Source organism: Manis pentadactyla, chromosome 14, assembly GCF_030020395.1.
Source record: "Manis pentadactyla isolate mManPen7 chromosome 14, mManPen7.hap1, whole genome shotgun sequence".
Classification (NCBI taxonomy): Eukaryota; Metazoa; Chordata; class Mammalia; order Pholidota; family Manidae; genus Manis; species Manis pentadactyla.
The window spans coordinates 68,704,518-68,719,226 of record NC_080032.1 but is presented as its reverse complement, the minus strand read 5'-3'; the positions used below and the strand labels follow the sequence as shown (position 1 = coordinate 68,719,226).

General features: G+C 46.8%; 1 long non-coding RNA gene across 1 annotated transcript; it reads right to left on the bottom strand.

Moving 5' to 3' along the window:
• Nucleotides 1–24: 24 nt before the first annotated feature.
• Nucleotides 25–8,674, bottom strand: LOC130680624 (uncharacterized). Its single transcript, XR_008993660.1, has 3 exons — nt 7,980–8,674; nt 2,335–2,555; nt 25–984 (listed from the first exon to the last, which is right to left on the bottom strand). It is a non-coding gene; the product is annotated as an uncharacterized LOC130680624 (long non-coding RNA).
• Between the last annotated feature and the right edge of the window lie 6,035 nt (nt 8,675–14,709).

The window sequence follows — 14,709 nt, the reverse complement described above, 5'->3', positions numbered from 1 at the left end:
AAAGGAGACAAGACTGTTCTGATCAAGTCTCATTTATTCTTGAGATACGTGGGGTTTTATCGGGTAAGAAACAGGAAAAGGGAGGGGCATGCAGCTGCACAGGAACAAAAGGGAGGCGTATGCAGCTGCAGTTAGATCAAAGCAGGGTGTTTTCACACAGATATGCTTATTTTGGCAAGGAGCTCTAACTGCCATATGTTCCGAGCTGGTAACAGGAAAGCACACAAGAGTTTCTTTCTCCCAGAAGTCTTATGATTTAATTATTGGCCAGCTCCCCATAGGTCCCCCTTCTTTATTTAAAATTAAAAAGGAGAAGAGACTGCGTGATGGGACCTCCATGCGACTGTGCCTGTCTTAGGTTGTTCCTTCCTCTAGGAATCTTACCCATCTTTGGCTAACCAGTCGTGAGATCACTTGCAGAGCAATATACTGGCATCTACTACATCTTACCCGTCATTGGCTGCCAAGACAGTTAGGTCTTGCGCCTGTCTTAGGTTGTGTAGTAATGCGCAGGAAGGTGGCACCATATTGTATGGCACAAGCTCATGTGGAGAACATACACGCATTTTCTTCTTGTTCTAGGCGGTGATAATGGACTTGAATGGGGTGAGCCAGGATTGCGTTTACTTATTTTTTACAAAGGACATAAGCTTCTGGAACAAAAAAGGGCCAAGAGATAGGAGGAGAAGCAAGCTGACAAGGGTCCTAGTATGGGGAGAAGGTAGGGGAGGAGCCCATTTAACCCAGTCCACAGGGGGTTCTCAAACAATTCTTTTTTCCTTTTTATAAGGTCTTCTTGTAGCTTCTTAATTTTGTCTCGAACTATTCCGGATTTATTAGCATAAAAACAACACTTTTCTTTTAGGGCTAAGCAGATTCCGCCTTGTTCAGCGGTAACTAGATCTAGGCCACGCCTGTTTTGTAGGACTACTTCTGCTAGTGAATCGATTTGGTCTTGAAGATCTTGTAGAGTACCTGAAATAGCTTGAACATCATCAATTAACTGAAGAGATAATTGGTTATACTTATGTAGAGATATGCCCAGTCTTGCAGTTCCTGTAGCAAATGCTCCAGTGACACCTAAACTGATTAGCAAGGGGATGAAAGTAACTGCTCGCTTGTGTCTTTTAGGAAGATAATAAAAAGAGGGTAGTGGAACTGTGTCATTTCCAGACACAATATTTATATCTGGGAGGAGGATTGCAGTAGAGCACTGCCCTGTCCAATTGCTGGGCAGTGCGGTGTAGGCTAAATTATTTCCACACACAAATACTTGTTCTTTAGGGGGGCACAGGAAACAATGGTCAGAAGTGTTGTAATTGGTGGTACAGTTGGCGAATGTGATATTCCCCACATCTATATCATGAGAGTTATTTTGATAGCTCTGGTATAAGCAGGTTAAATTTTCATTTGAAAGAGGTTAAACTTTAAAAGGGAGGCTCAAAGAACAGTTGTCTGAGGAGGACACGTTGGATGAGACTGAGGATATATTAGCGGTTAAGATGGCTAGGGGCATAGGTGTCCCCCAAGGCATACAGAGCCAGCAATCTGCTGCGAGGGTGGGATTAGTCTGGTTGAGTAATTGGTGGGTATTTTCAAGTAGAATAGCTGTTTGAGTATCTAAATTTATTCCTCTGGGTTTAGGGAGAGCTAAAGGGTGTTATTTTAAGGAAGGATACATATACTCTATGAGTTGCTCTATACGCTGTTGCACGAGTTGTTCACAGGCCCTATCCGATGGACCTCCTCCATCGGACACATGAATAGGTGACAAGACCTTCCAACAAACAGGTTTTCCTGGAATCCCTGCACAACTAGCTGAAAGTGGTGAGTTATGGGAATGGGTCTGTACAGCACCCCGGCGGGTTGTCTTCAGAATGGCTGTCAGATAAGTCTGGTTTTTATGATGATAGCTCTGGACAGAGTCATAGCAACTACTATGCATTTGATCTTGGACTGTAAAGGTGCCGGTGGCATTGCAATTACAGGGTATTGATTTCTTGTCAGCAGTTGGTGTTATGGAAGGCTTTTTAACACATTTCCAAGAGACTTACTTCCATCCTCTGCTAGAGGAATATCCTCCTGCAGAGATATCTGCTGTGAGATATGCTGTCTTATCCTGACAATCTATGGGTCCTCGGGTGGTCAATTGGGATCCAGTTAAGTATTTTGTCCCTTGAGATGTTACTTGTTTATGTCCTTCTATATTGGGTTCTAAATCCTGTATTCCTCCCTTACAATCACATGGTTGTCCAAATAGCTGCACATAGATCTGTTCTTTGTTAGGGGGTGATTGAAACCCCCCCGACAATAGAGAGGGAATAGTATACTTACTGCGAAGAAGGTGAAAACGCGAGAGTTGATGGGCTTCATCCCTTTATAAGGTGCAGTTAAGAAGTGCAAAGATGCCAACAAGGATCCAGTAAGTGGTAACAAGAATAGTCTGCTGTACAAGGGTCCACTGGGGAGGGGTGGAGGCGGCAAGCCCGATGCCTGAGATGAAGGCAATGACTAAGGCTGTGGTTAAGAGCCAGGGTTCACAGTCTGTCATCACTCTGTAAAGGTGAAGTTTGGGGGATGTAATGATCTACTTGTTTAACAAGTCGTTCTGGTAGCCATCTGGCTGAACTCATGTCTTTAGAATATATACAGACAGATCCTCGTCCCCATATGAGCACGGGGTCTGGGCCATGCCAAGAGTTGGTCAGGGGATCTTTCCGTTTTACTTGAGCAAACTGTTTCTGTGTATTTGCATGCCAGAACCTTTGTGCTGCTGATTGCCCTGTGCTGTCTAAAGATAAAAAATTTAAAATAAAGAGGGCATGGTGTAGAATGTTCCTGGGGGATCCTTTGACTGGATACCATTCCCCCTTTTTTATTTTGTTAGTGGTAGTTTTAAGGGTGAGATTAGCTCATTCTACAATTCCTTGTCTTTGAGGATTGTATGGTATACCGGTTATGTGAGATATGTGGAGATTTTGGCAAAATTGTTCAAAGTTGTGGCTACTGTAACTGGGCCCATTATCAGTCTTAATTTGCTGGGGCGTTCCCATGTTGGCTATGGCAGTTAGTACATGAGCTATTACATGTTTTGTGGCTTCCCCTGTTTATAGTGTGGTGAAAATAAAACCACTATAGGTGTCAATAGAGACATGAACATATTTAAGAGGGCCAAATTCTGGGATGTGTGTCACGTCCATTTGCCAAAGGGTGTTGGGCATTCGTCCACAAGGGTTTACACCGAGTTGTGGCACTGGAAGGTGGAGGGAGCAAGAAGGACAAGACTTGGTGATGTCTCTAGCTTGCTCTCCGGTGATTTTGAACATAAGCCGAAGAGTATGGGCATTCAAATGATGTAGCTCGTGGGCTTTTCTTGCTGAAATGATAGGATCTTTAGAATGGATCAGATAGCAAATTTTCGTGGCTATGTCTGCTCTCTGGTTGCCTTCTGCTAGAGGACTGGGTAAATTGGAATGAGCGCATAAATGGCCTACGAAAAAAGGTTCTACTCTGCGTCTTATTAGTGTTTGCAATTGCAGGAAGAGCGTTTCAACAGTTGAAGTTGATTTCAGTTGGCTACAAGTCTCTAATTGCGGGATAGGGTAAAAAACATAGGCACTGTCAGTGTAAAGATTAAAAGCATTGTTTGGAAAAGTGGAAAAAAGAGCAACAACTGCATTGAGTTCCACAATTTGAGCAGAGGAATTGGGAACAGGGAATGTTACTCGGTTTGAGCTATGAATATACGCAGCGGTACCATTAGAAGATCCGTCTGTAAAAATTAAGAGAGCATCTTGCAAGGGTTTACTTGAGGTTATTTTGGGAAAAACGAATTCATGTTTTTGAGCAAAATCAATTAGCTTACTTGGAGGGTAATGATTGTCGCAGTGTCCTGAAAACACTGCAAGGAAAATAGGCCATGTCTCAGTGGTTTGCATGAGCCAATCAACTTGTTCCTTTGTATAGGGTTGAATAATCGTGTCAGGGTCTTTGCCAAAATATTGCGCACTCTGAGATCTGCCTAGGATAATTAAGTCCGCAACGGCTTCATAATAAGGCGTTATGACCTTTTTGGGGGAGACAGGGAGGTGGACCCAAAGGAGTGGGGCGGTCTGCCAAAAGACAGCTGTAGGAGTAAGTTTAGTTTTGCAGATGATATAGATAAGTGGCTTACTATAATCTATAAAGGTAATGGTCTGATTACTAATAGCTTGTTGAACAATATTAATGGCTTCTCGGCTGTTCGGGGTAAGGTATCGGGGAGATGTGGGTTGGCTGTCTCCTTTGAGAATATCATATAAGGGTTTCAAGTCACTTTTAGATATCTTTAGATATGGTACAAGCCAATTTATATCTCCTAACAATTTCTGAAAATCATTAAGTGTGGTGAGGTGATCAAGATGTAGGAGGGGCTTAGGAGATGTAATAAAAGCTCCTTTCATCTGAAAACCTAAATAGGTATAAGGATCTTGTAATTGAACCTTTTCAGGTGCTATTTGTAAACCTGCTTCGTGAAGTGCAATGCTCAGGTGAGAATAACATTGCAGGACTTCATCTTCCTTTTCTCCTGCTAACAGTATATCATCCATATAATGTACTAAATACATTTGTTGCCATTTAGAGTGAAATTCTTGTAAGGTTGCATCAACAAAGGATTGACAAAGAGTTGGACTATTCGACATCCCTTGAGGCAAAACTCTCCATTGAAATCTTTTCATCGGGGCTTTAAAGTTAATGGAGGGGAGGCTGAAGGCAAATCTTTTTTGATCATCAGGATGGAGCGGGATGGTAAAGAAACAATCTTTTAGGTCTATGACAGTTTTGTAGTGACCGAGGGGGATAGCAGTGGGTGAGGGAAGCCCTGGCTGTAAGGCTCCCATGACTACCATAGTTTTATTTACCGCTCTTAAATCTTGCAATAACCTCCATCTTCCTGATTTTTTCTTTATAACAAATATAGGTGTATTCCATGGCAAATTGCTAGGGACAATATGGCCTGCCTGAAGTTGTTCCTGCACCAACTGCTCGGCAGCTTGTAGTTTTTCTTTCGTAAGGGGCCACTGGTCCACCCATACTGGATCATCTGTAATCCAGGTGATTTTGTCAGCATGGGTGGCAGGACAGCCAATGGCCTTCACGAAAAATGTCCTAGTCCTTTTCGGGCAAGGTTAATTGGGGGTTGTAACGGTTGGGTAATTCCACTGGAAGCTTTCCCTAAGCCTTGTCCTGGAAGGTATCCCTGCTTAAACATCTGTAGGGTCACTACTTCATTAGGACTACCGATGACCATGCTTATCTGAGACAATAAATCTCTGCCCCACAAATTAATGGGTAGTCCAGGTATAACAAATGGTTGAATAGTTCCACTGTTACCTTCCTTATCTCTCCAAGAGAGAAGCTTAGTACTTCTTTGGGGATTATTGCTTTGTCCTATACCCTATACCTTTCAAATGAGTTAGGGAGTCTTCAAGTGGCCAAGACTGAGGCCAATCATCCTTCTTAATTATGGTAACATCTGCACCGGTGTCTACTAGCACTTGAAATTGTTTTTCATCTAACCATAGTGTTAAAAGCGGCTTGTCATTTGTGATTTCTTTAACCCAAAATGCGTCTGAGGACCCGAATCCTTGGCTTCCTCGATGGGGATTAAGGGATTCATTATTGGTATTTAGTAAAGGGAGGAGCAACAACTGAGCAAAGCGCTTCCCATTAGGGATGGTATTTATATTTTTTGGTGAAGAAGACATGACTTTGATTTCTCCAGTATAGTCACTGTCTATAACACCGGGGTAGATCATCAGTCCTTCCATTGTACTACTGCTACGTCCTACAATTAATCCAAAAGTATCTGCAGGTAGGGGGCCATAAATGCCTGTGGGCAAGGCTTGAACTCCCATGTCGGGGGTCAATACTGTGTAGGCGGTGGAACTGAGGTCCAATCCTGCACTCCCTGCTGTGGCTCTGAGGAGTGTTGAGATGGATTGTCACTGCTGGCAGCTTGTGCTAAAAAATGGACTCTCTGGCCCCATTTTTCCGGGGCCTGGGGCGGGCCCCGTTTCCCATTTCCCATTTCCCTGGTTCTGAGTAAGGTTGGTATTCAGGGGATGGCCAGCATAATCTGTTTTAGATCGGCATTCATTTGCCCAATGGTTGCCTCTCTTGCATTTGGGACAGAGCCCAGGGACTTTTTTAGTTTCTCTCTTAGGGGCTTCGCTACAATTTCTGGCATAATGTCCTGTCTGTCCACAATTAAAACATTTGATCTTGTTTGTTTGAGTGGATAGAAAGTCTCTGACAGTGCGGCCTTGCATAGCAGCTGCCATGGCTAAGCCCTGCTGATATGCAGAGCCAACGTCCGAACAAAGGCGAATGTACCCTGAGAGGTCAGTCTTTTTCCTATAAGGGCGTATGGCTGCCTGGCAGGCTGCATTAGCATTCTCGTATGCAAGTTGTTTGACAAAATCTGTGCCCGCCTCTGTACTCCCAAATATCCTTCCTGCTGCAGTAAGGAGGCGATGGACAAAATCAGCAAATGGCTCATCTGGACCTTGTTTTATGCCTGTGAGCGAGGCACTAGCATCTCCTTTCACTGGTATCTTTCTCCAAGCCTTAGTAGCTGCTACTTGAATCTGAGCGTACAATCCTGCATCATATTGCATCTGTTGGTCATTGGTGGAAAAATTGCCTTCACCTGCTAACATATCATAAGTCCACCCATTATTTGCCTGTGCATTGCGTCGCGCAGTATCGCGACAATTCTCAACGAATTCTGATTTCCACAAGAGATAGTCACTGCCTGACAGTGTAGCGTGGGCAGAGAGATCTCCAATCTCCGGGAGTAAGACAATTTTCCACTACTGATTCTACTATGGCCATGCTGTGGGGGGCAGTAGCACCACACTGTGCAACGGCTAATTTGATTTCTTTGATGACTTTAAAATCAAAGCCATTATGGTGCCTCCATGCCTCTCCTTGGGCGTCTTTGAAGGGACAGACAGATTATCTTGTCTAATTTGGGCTTTCAGAGCAGCTCCCTTTATTGGAGGTTTAAGTTGCTCTGGTGGTGTGGTCTGATTTTCAGGTTTAATTTCGGAGCTACTTTTCTCTACTTTTCCTATTTTCAATGCTTCCAATTGTCGAATTTAATCTTGATGCTCTTTTTCTAATTTTATTTGCTCTTTTATCGACTGTATTTTGTTCAATAATTACTGATGAGGATTGGTAATTAATGCAGTAAAAGGAGGTGCACTAGGCAAGGCTCGATAAGGGGGAGGCAGAAATTTTGGCCAGTCATCTTTATTATATTTAGCCATCTCTTCTTCTAAATCACTCTCATCACTGTCATTCAAATCTTTTGAGACAGCCTTAACAACAGTTTTTATGCTCCTTTTATGGGTGTCTTTCAATGGCGGGCTTTTGCCTATCTGATTAGTGTTTTTCTCCTCTTTGTGTCCTTTTTTGGGGATTTCAGATCTAGAGGCTTTGTCAGAGCCCCTTTTTGTTTTACTAGTGAACTTAATATCAAGGGCATGGTGACTTTCGTCACTACTATCTAAGGACATTAGGTCTTCTTCCAGGACTGGTTTTTCCTCCTCTAAAACTGGGCTTAAGGTGGCTTTACTTTCTTTTTGCAGGACCTGTTCTCTGGCTCAAACGGCTTCTGCTACTATAGGGTCTCTATGTCTCTGGGATAGGATCTCATTTATGAGATTCTAATAAGAGAAAACGGTTATGGGGACTTTTTTGGGGCCAAATGTGTCATAGTAATCCTTAAGAGCGTCACCCACGAGCTTCCACCGGGACTCATTAATAGTTCCTTCTTTAGGAAACCAAGGACAGACACCTTTTATATGGTCAAAAAATTTTAACAAGTCTTTGACTGAAACCCTTACTCCTCGTGCCTTTAAAGTCCTTTTCAATCCACAAATAAACAGCTCTTGCTGACTAACTGCTTGTCCCATGATCGCGTGTGCACTTACCGAGGTTCAGGCGAGCACCGGGTGGATGTCCTCCTGCCTCTATATGCTTCGTCGGCCGACACGCTGCACAGCGTTCCTCACGGCGTCCCCCATACTCGGGCCCCACGTTGGGCGCCACTTGTCCCGACCCGCGGGTAAGTCAACGTGGACCTGAGGAGGGGAGTGGGAGTGGATGGGACAAGAGACACGAGAAAAGGAGACAAGACAGTGTTCTGATCAAGTCTCGTTTATTCTTGAGATACGTGGGGTTTTATCGGGTAAGAAACAGGAAAAGGGAGGGGCATGCAGCTGCACAGGAACAAAAGGGAGGCGTATGCAGCTGCAGTTAGATCAAAGCAGGGTGTTTTCACACAGATATGCTTATTTTGGCAAGGAGCTCTAACCGCCATATGTTCCGAGCTGGTAACAGGAAAGCACACAAGAGTTTCTTTCTCCCAGAAGTCTTATGATTTAATTATTGGCTGGCTCCCCACAGGTTCCTATGTCCAGGCCAGGGACGCCCCACGTCCCCACCCTAAACATCTGTAAGTCCCAGTATCATGTGTGATCGCTACAAGACTGTCCTTGATTCCCTCCCTCTGAAGCTCTGCAGGGATTTCTCCCACAAAACCATCCTCAGTACCTAATGAACACGACAGCACCCTGGGAGTCTGACCCACTGAGCCCCTGCCTTATGGAACCTGCCAGAAAACAGAAAAACTTTCACCTGTTGTGAAAGTCTCCTTACCTGAAGACGTAGAGAGTCAGCCACGGGGGATGGCACAGAAGGGAAGGCTCTGGTCTGCAGCTGAAGGTCAAAGGCCCGGAGAAGCGGCAGCCCAGCCTCCTCCTCTGCTCGGGGAACAAAGGGAGTTCACAGGGACCCTGCCGCATGCTGTCCCGTCCCGGAGCCAAGGCCCTGCAGGCGCCTCCGCACTGGGTCCTTCTGAAATGAAGAGAAAGCCTTGAAGGAAGGTGCCATGCGCTCTACCTGCCCCACAAAGACTGGATTTTTGCTCCCAGTCCTGCCACAGGATAAACTGCAGGACTCCAGACATCACTCTGGTTGTCCATGGGCGCTCCCCTGCCGGCAGTCAAGGTCAGCGCAGCATTATAGGAGGGAAAAACAGAACCACCTCTTCTAAAAACATCCTTTCTGCAACTAGCAAAACTTGCAGTCAACACACAGTGTGAGTTCTATGAACCCTCATCAACATCCAGGCAAGAAGTTTTTTAGAATCCAAAACAGTGTATGTAATGAAAATACTGATGCCTAAAAATGATGACAGTGCTGATCAAATGTTACTACTACGACTGCTACTAATGAAAACAACAAAATTAGCAACATGGGAGGTTAGAGTGCACACTCCCATATTCAGTCAGCACCTGTGCCCTGAGTGCTCAGATGCACTAGGGCAGGAAGACCCAACAAGGCCCCAGCCTGCAGGAGCTCCAGGGAGAATTCACGGGGGAAGATGGACAAAAGCCACAAAAACACCATGTGCATGAAAAGAGCAAGTGCTCTGTAGGGAAACAGCAGAGCACCACGTCCCGAGCTCCACTAGGTGGAGCTGAGCAGGCTAAGCTGAGGTGCCATTCTGATTTTAGCAGTGGGACAAGCAGCAGCCCTGCACAAATCCTGGTGTGGCAGGAGGCACAACCTGCAGACACGTGGAGACAGAGGCAGTTTTGCCAGAGTGGAGGTGACAAGGAGGGGGCTGGCAGGGGAGCAGGGGCGGGAGGGGTGGGCCGGGGCCTGTTGTGGGACCACAGCATGAGCGACCGACTGCTGTTGCTGTGGGACTTTTCCCCAAATTCAGTGGCTCAACCAACATTTACCCTCCCAGTTTCAATGGACCAGGAATCTGGCAGCTCTCAGCCGGGAGCTTCCGCCAGACTCTCGGGAGCTGGGGCTGCAGGCCAAACCCAGACAGGACCTGGTTCCCTCAGTGCCCGAGCTCATGCAGGGGTGTAAGCAGGTGTGAGTCTGGAAGGGGGGCCTGTGTTCTTGTGTCTGTTCGGCTCCCTCAGTGCTTGGCCACGTGGGCCTGTATATCACAGTTCTTAACATGGAAGCTTGGTCCCATGAGAGGGAAGGACAGAGAACACGGGTCAGGGTGAGCAGGTAGGGCAGCACTCACATTTTATGACCAGATCTTTCAAGTAGTGCGCGGTCACATGTATTTCAAGGCCCAAAGCTAAAAGAAAAGTTCATGCCAGCTCCAGTCCAGGGAGAGAGCAGGCTCACGCCACAGCTCTCACCACTGCAGCTCACGTGCCAAAACAAGTAACCCACCAGCCCCACTTCAGAGCCAGGGCCCCTCCAAGTCACCTCTCCTGTGACACACGAGGCTCAGAACAGGCACCTATACAACAGGCCCCTGAAGCAGCTCCAGACTCAGACCCAGAGCAGGCTCAGTACATGGCTTCCACGCAGGCTCCAGGGCCAGAACGCCGGCCCACAGCAGCTCAGCAGCAGCCCAGCCCCTGGGGCAGCAGGGGGTGCAGGCGCAGCACCAGGGCAGCCCCTTCCCGCCCTGTGCACGCAGCCTCCTCCTCTGTGTTCTCATAGGACAGACAGCACAGGCTTACTCCATTTCGTCTTAGAATGTGCACCTCACATGACATTTAACTCTCGGATTCTGGTACACTGTCCCTTTCAGTGGCAGGAAGTACAGCCACAGTAAATCCTGTCCTTATGAATCAGGAACTCCTCGCTCCCCACAACACTGTCCCTGGCAACCACTGATCATCCTGTCTCCACTGATTTCGTTCTTCTAAATTGTTCGGAAAAGTGGAATCATACAGTATGTGGCCATTGGTGTCTGGCCATAAAAGCTATGGGGAGAGTAAGTTAAAAACTCTTCCATTTTTAATACAAATAACAGAGTTCACTAAGAAAGATTCCTGATGGATCAAAGAGGATGGATAGAAAATGAAGCCCCAATATTAAATTAAGATTTCATTAACTTGGAATAAGGACCGCTTTTCTATGTATGAAATGGAGGTCAGAAAATGAAAGGGAAATGTCTGGGTTAGTGAAACACCTTTAAAGGCTTTTATTTTCCTGCATATACAATGTTTAAATTTTCCTCATTTACATATTAAAATTAAAATCAGAAATGTTTCCACTGATTTCTAATATGTTATGCTTAGTTGTTTTTTTTAACTTTATAGCAGTTAATTTTAATTTAGTGAAATAGTGATTTAAATGAGAATAAGAAAAGATACATTCTTTCTACCAAAATCCTACCAGCAAATAACAAATGATACCGATCATTCCAGGCGTTTGCCTTTAAGTGCACTCATGCCTGATGAGTGTGCGCGATGGGGGTGAGGGAATGCGCTCTTCCACCCTGAGGCCCCACAGGTGGCACATGCAGTCAGTCTTGTTCCACTCGCTCCTTCCCCGGGGACACACCCATTTACCCAGCAGTCCCGCTGTCAACTCTTGAGCCATTTCCAATGTTTCACTCATAATTACAGGGCGGGTACATCTGTGCCCATCCACCTCTGTACTTTTCACTCTGGTCACTATGAGGGGAACACCAGGAACACAACTTATACACACTTTTTAAGGTGTTGGCTCAGTTTCAATTATCTAGGGTGTCCACTAAGTCTCAACCTTGTTTGGGAAACAGGGCCCACAGCCACACTGCCGCTAGCTGAGATCCGAGATGGTGAGGTGGCCATGCCAGGAGTGAGGCCATCAGGGCACCTGGAGGGACCTGTGGAGCAGGGAAGAACCTACCCAGGCCCCTCCTGCAGGACCTCTCAGAGGTACCTTGCTCCATGTCTTGGAAAACACCTCACCCAGGCCCCTTCCCATGACACAGCCCAGTCATGCCCTGGCCATGGCCCAGGCCACCGTAGGCCCTTCTGCTCATACCTCAGCTTCTAGACACAGCAGCCAGGTCCTGCTTCCAGGCCAGTGGAGGGTGCAGGACAACCCCCTGCTTGCTCCCCAGCACCTGGCTTAGGTCCCCTTCTCTCAGGAAGGAACCTGGAAGGGCAGGTCGGTAATTATACATATGACCATGAATGTGTTCATCCAGGTGATGGCTCTGAGCTGCAATGACAAGGACCCCTTGAGCTTGAGGGAGCAAAAGAGCCCTTAACAAAGCACATCAGGCATTCATGAAACCTGCGGGATGAACAGAGCATCAGCCAGAGGCTCGGCATGGGGCACAGCCCCTGAAGAGTCTGCAGCTCTTCCAGCAGTGACCCCTCTGCTGTACTTGTCAGCCTACAGTCACAGGAAACACAAAGATAAAAAAGGAACACATGCTGAAGAAAACAAACAACTTCCAAGTAAACAGTGTCTACAAACAGTAATTGTCAACCAGCCTCTGAGAATAGCCTGACAAGTGTTTCTATGCAATTTCAGCTGGGTTTTGCTTGAAACGTGGTTTGGACTACTCTGAACCGAGAAGTTAATTAAGGCAATAAACCCAGACAGGGAAGCAAATAACCACAAATGGTGCGTCTCCTACACATCAGGCCAAGGAATAGGGTCTTTATTTACTACATCATTTCATCTCAACATGATTAATTTGACCTTACTCACCACCTTCATACATAAGTAAAAAATTACTTCAGAATCACTCCACCAAACAGAAATGCAAAGATGTCACTATTCCTAGAATTCCTGCCACCATCACCCAACTCTTTTCTGTTCAGCACCTTTTTCATATAAATAGAAGCAGCTCTAAAAGCTACTGTTATTTCAAATAGAGCCACTCACATCCAAACAACGAAATGCACTGGAACTTCATCTCCACCTTTAAAGCAGAGAGGGGAACAGTTTCCCAGCAACCTAGCTGGCCTGCCACCTCAGCAACCCCAGAGACCACTGGCTCACTCCAGCAACAGATGTCCCCAAAAGGTGACTCCCTTGCCTGTGAGTATACATGCTCTGTGGAGACCCAGCAGGGCCACCAAGGCAACATGAGTGCACAGACACAAACTGGGCCTGCACCTGCATTGGCTCCAGCAGACCAGCCAGGGTGCACCCTGTGGTGCCTCGGAACCCCCTGCACCATAGGCAGCCACCCCAGGAGAGCAGCCGCAGGGCGGAGCACCCAGCGGGCCCCAGCCTGCACCTGTTGGAGCTCCAGTCTGCCATCCAAACCCACCACATGAAAGGAAGGAGCGACACACAGCAGCAATTCACCGGAGAGTTCCACTTTATTGGGGGAAATTACTAGGTTATATAGGAAGGGACATAAGCTGATTGAGGTGTCACTTCAACAGGACTGGTGGCTATTGGCCAGGTGCTGGGATTGGGAGGGGGGCGAGAGGTGATTGGGCCTCAGGTGGTGCCAGCGGGAACCGAAGACCCAGAAGAGAAGCAGGAAGTTCGCCATCTTATGGGTGGGGGCCCTTCATTCCCCCCTTTCTCCTCTATGGGGTTGTGGACGTTGCTTTCTTTCTGACTGCTTCCTGCTGAACAGGGTCGGAGAAGGGAGTGAGGGCTTGAAGATTGGGGGGAAAGGGTTGATAGGACTCCCCACAGTAAGGATGAGTAGATGTGGACTTCTTCAGGTTGGAAATCAATGAAGGTTCCCTGTAACCATAGGTCGAGGACTTGTTGATTCCAATGGTGCCAGGAGGATACGGGTGCCAGAAGCCAGGCGTCTGCAGCCATTGTTTCCAGGAACAATTTTCAGTGGAGAGAGGGGTCCATCTCAGTGTGTGGTGGGGAGGTCATGTGAGGGTGAGGGATCTTCTGTGGCCAGAAGCTGATAGTTCCTGAGTAAAAGCTGGTTGAAAGTTTGATTAGAGATTTTTCTGACTTGGGATTTGATGAACTTTATTATACAGGGTAAGAAAAGACAGGCGAGAAGAATGATTATTATGGGGCCTGCAATGGGCCACAGCCAGGTAAGGAGGGGGTTTGTTAGTATTGAAGAGAATGGGTTGGAATTGGAAGCAGAGTAGAGGCTGGAGGCAAGGTCGGTGAGTTTGGTAATGTCAGTTTCTACAGTGCCGGATTCATTGATGTAATAGCAGCACTCTTCCCAAAGGAAGATGCAGGTGCCGCCGTTCTCGGCTGTAAGCAGATCTAAGCCCTGCCAGTTTTGAAGGGTGACTCTAGCCAGCGAAGTGACCTGTCTTTGGAGAGAGGCCAGGGAATCAGCAGTGGATGTCAGTGCTCCCTCAAGTTTGGCATTGAGATCTTTAATTGCCCACAGAGAGTGACCCAAGGCCCCTCCTGAAAACCCTGCCCCAATGGCTGAGGTGGTCAAAGAGATACTGACCATGATGGGAAGGAAAGCAGCCCCTTTTGTGTACGAGGGCAAGGGAGGTTGGAGCTCAAGAAATTCTGCCATGCTGTAAAGTGTAAGCTGTGGGATTAGGGTGATGAGAATGCAGGGTATATTGGAGTTGGGAGGCAGTGAGTTGAAAAGACTGCCATTACACCAAAAGAAGTGTCCTGGTTGTGTAAAAGTTTTAGAGTCGGAGGTAGGGGTGTAGATAGAGAGGCAGTGAAGTGCACTGGAGGGGGGTGGAGTTGGGCCTACACAGTGGTGGATGGTGAGATTATCTGCGTATTCTGGTTCCCATAGGGGTATGTCTGCCAGGGGGTGGAGGGGTTGTCCTGCATGGAAGGAGTAGTTGGAAATATTAAGGGGCACAGCGGCCAGCAGTGGGTGCTGTAGTGATGCTCACAAGAAACAATTGGCGGTGTTGAGGGTGTGGTTGAGAAAGATGGTGGTGTCTTGAATGAGCTGTAACCAAGAGTAGGAGA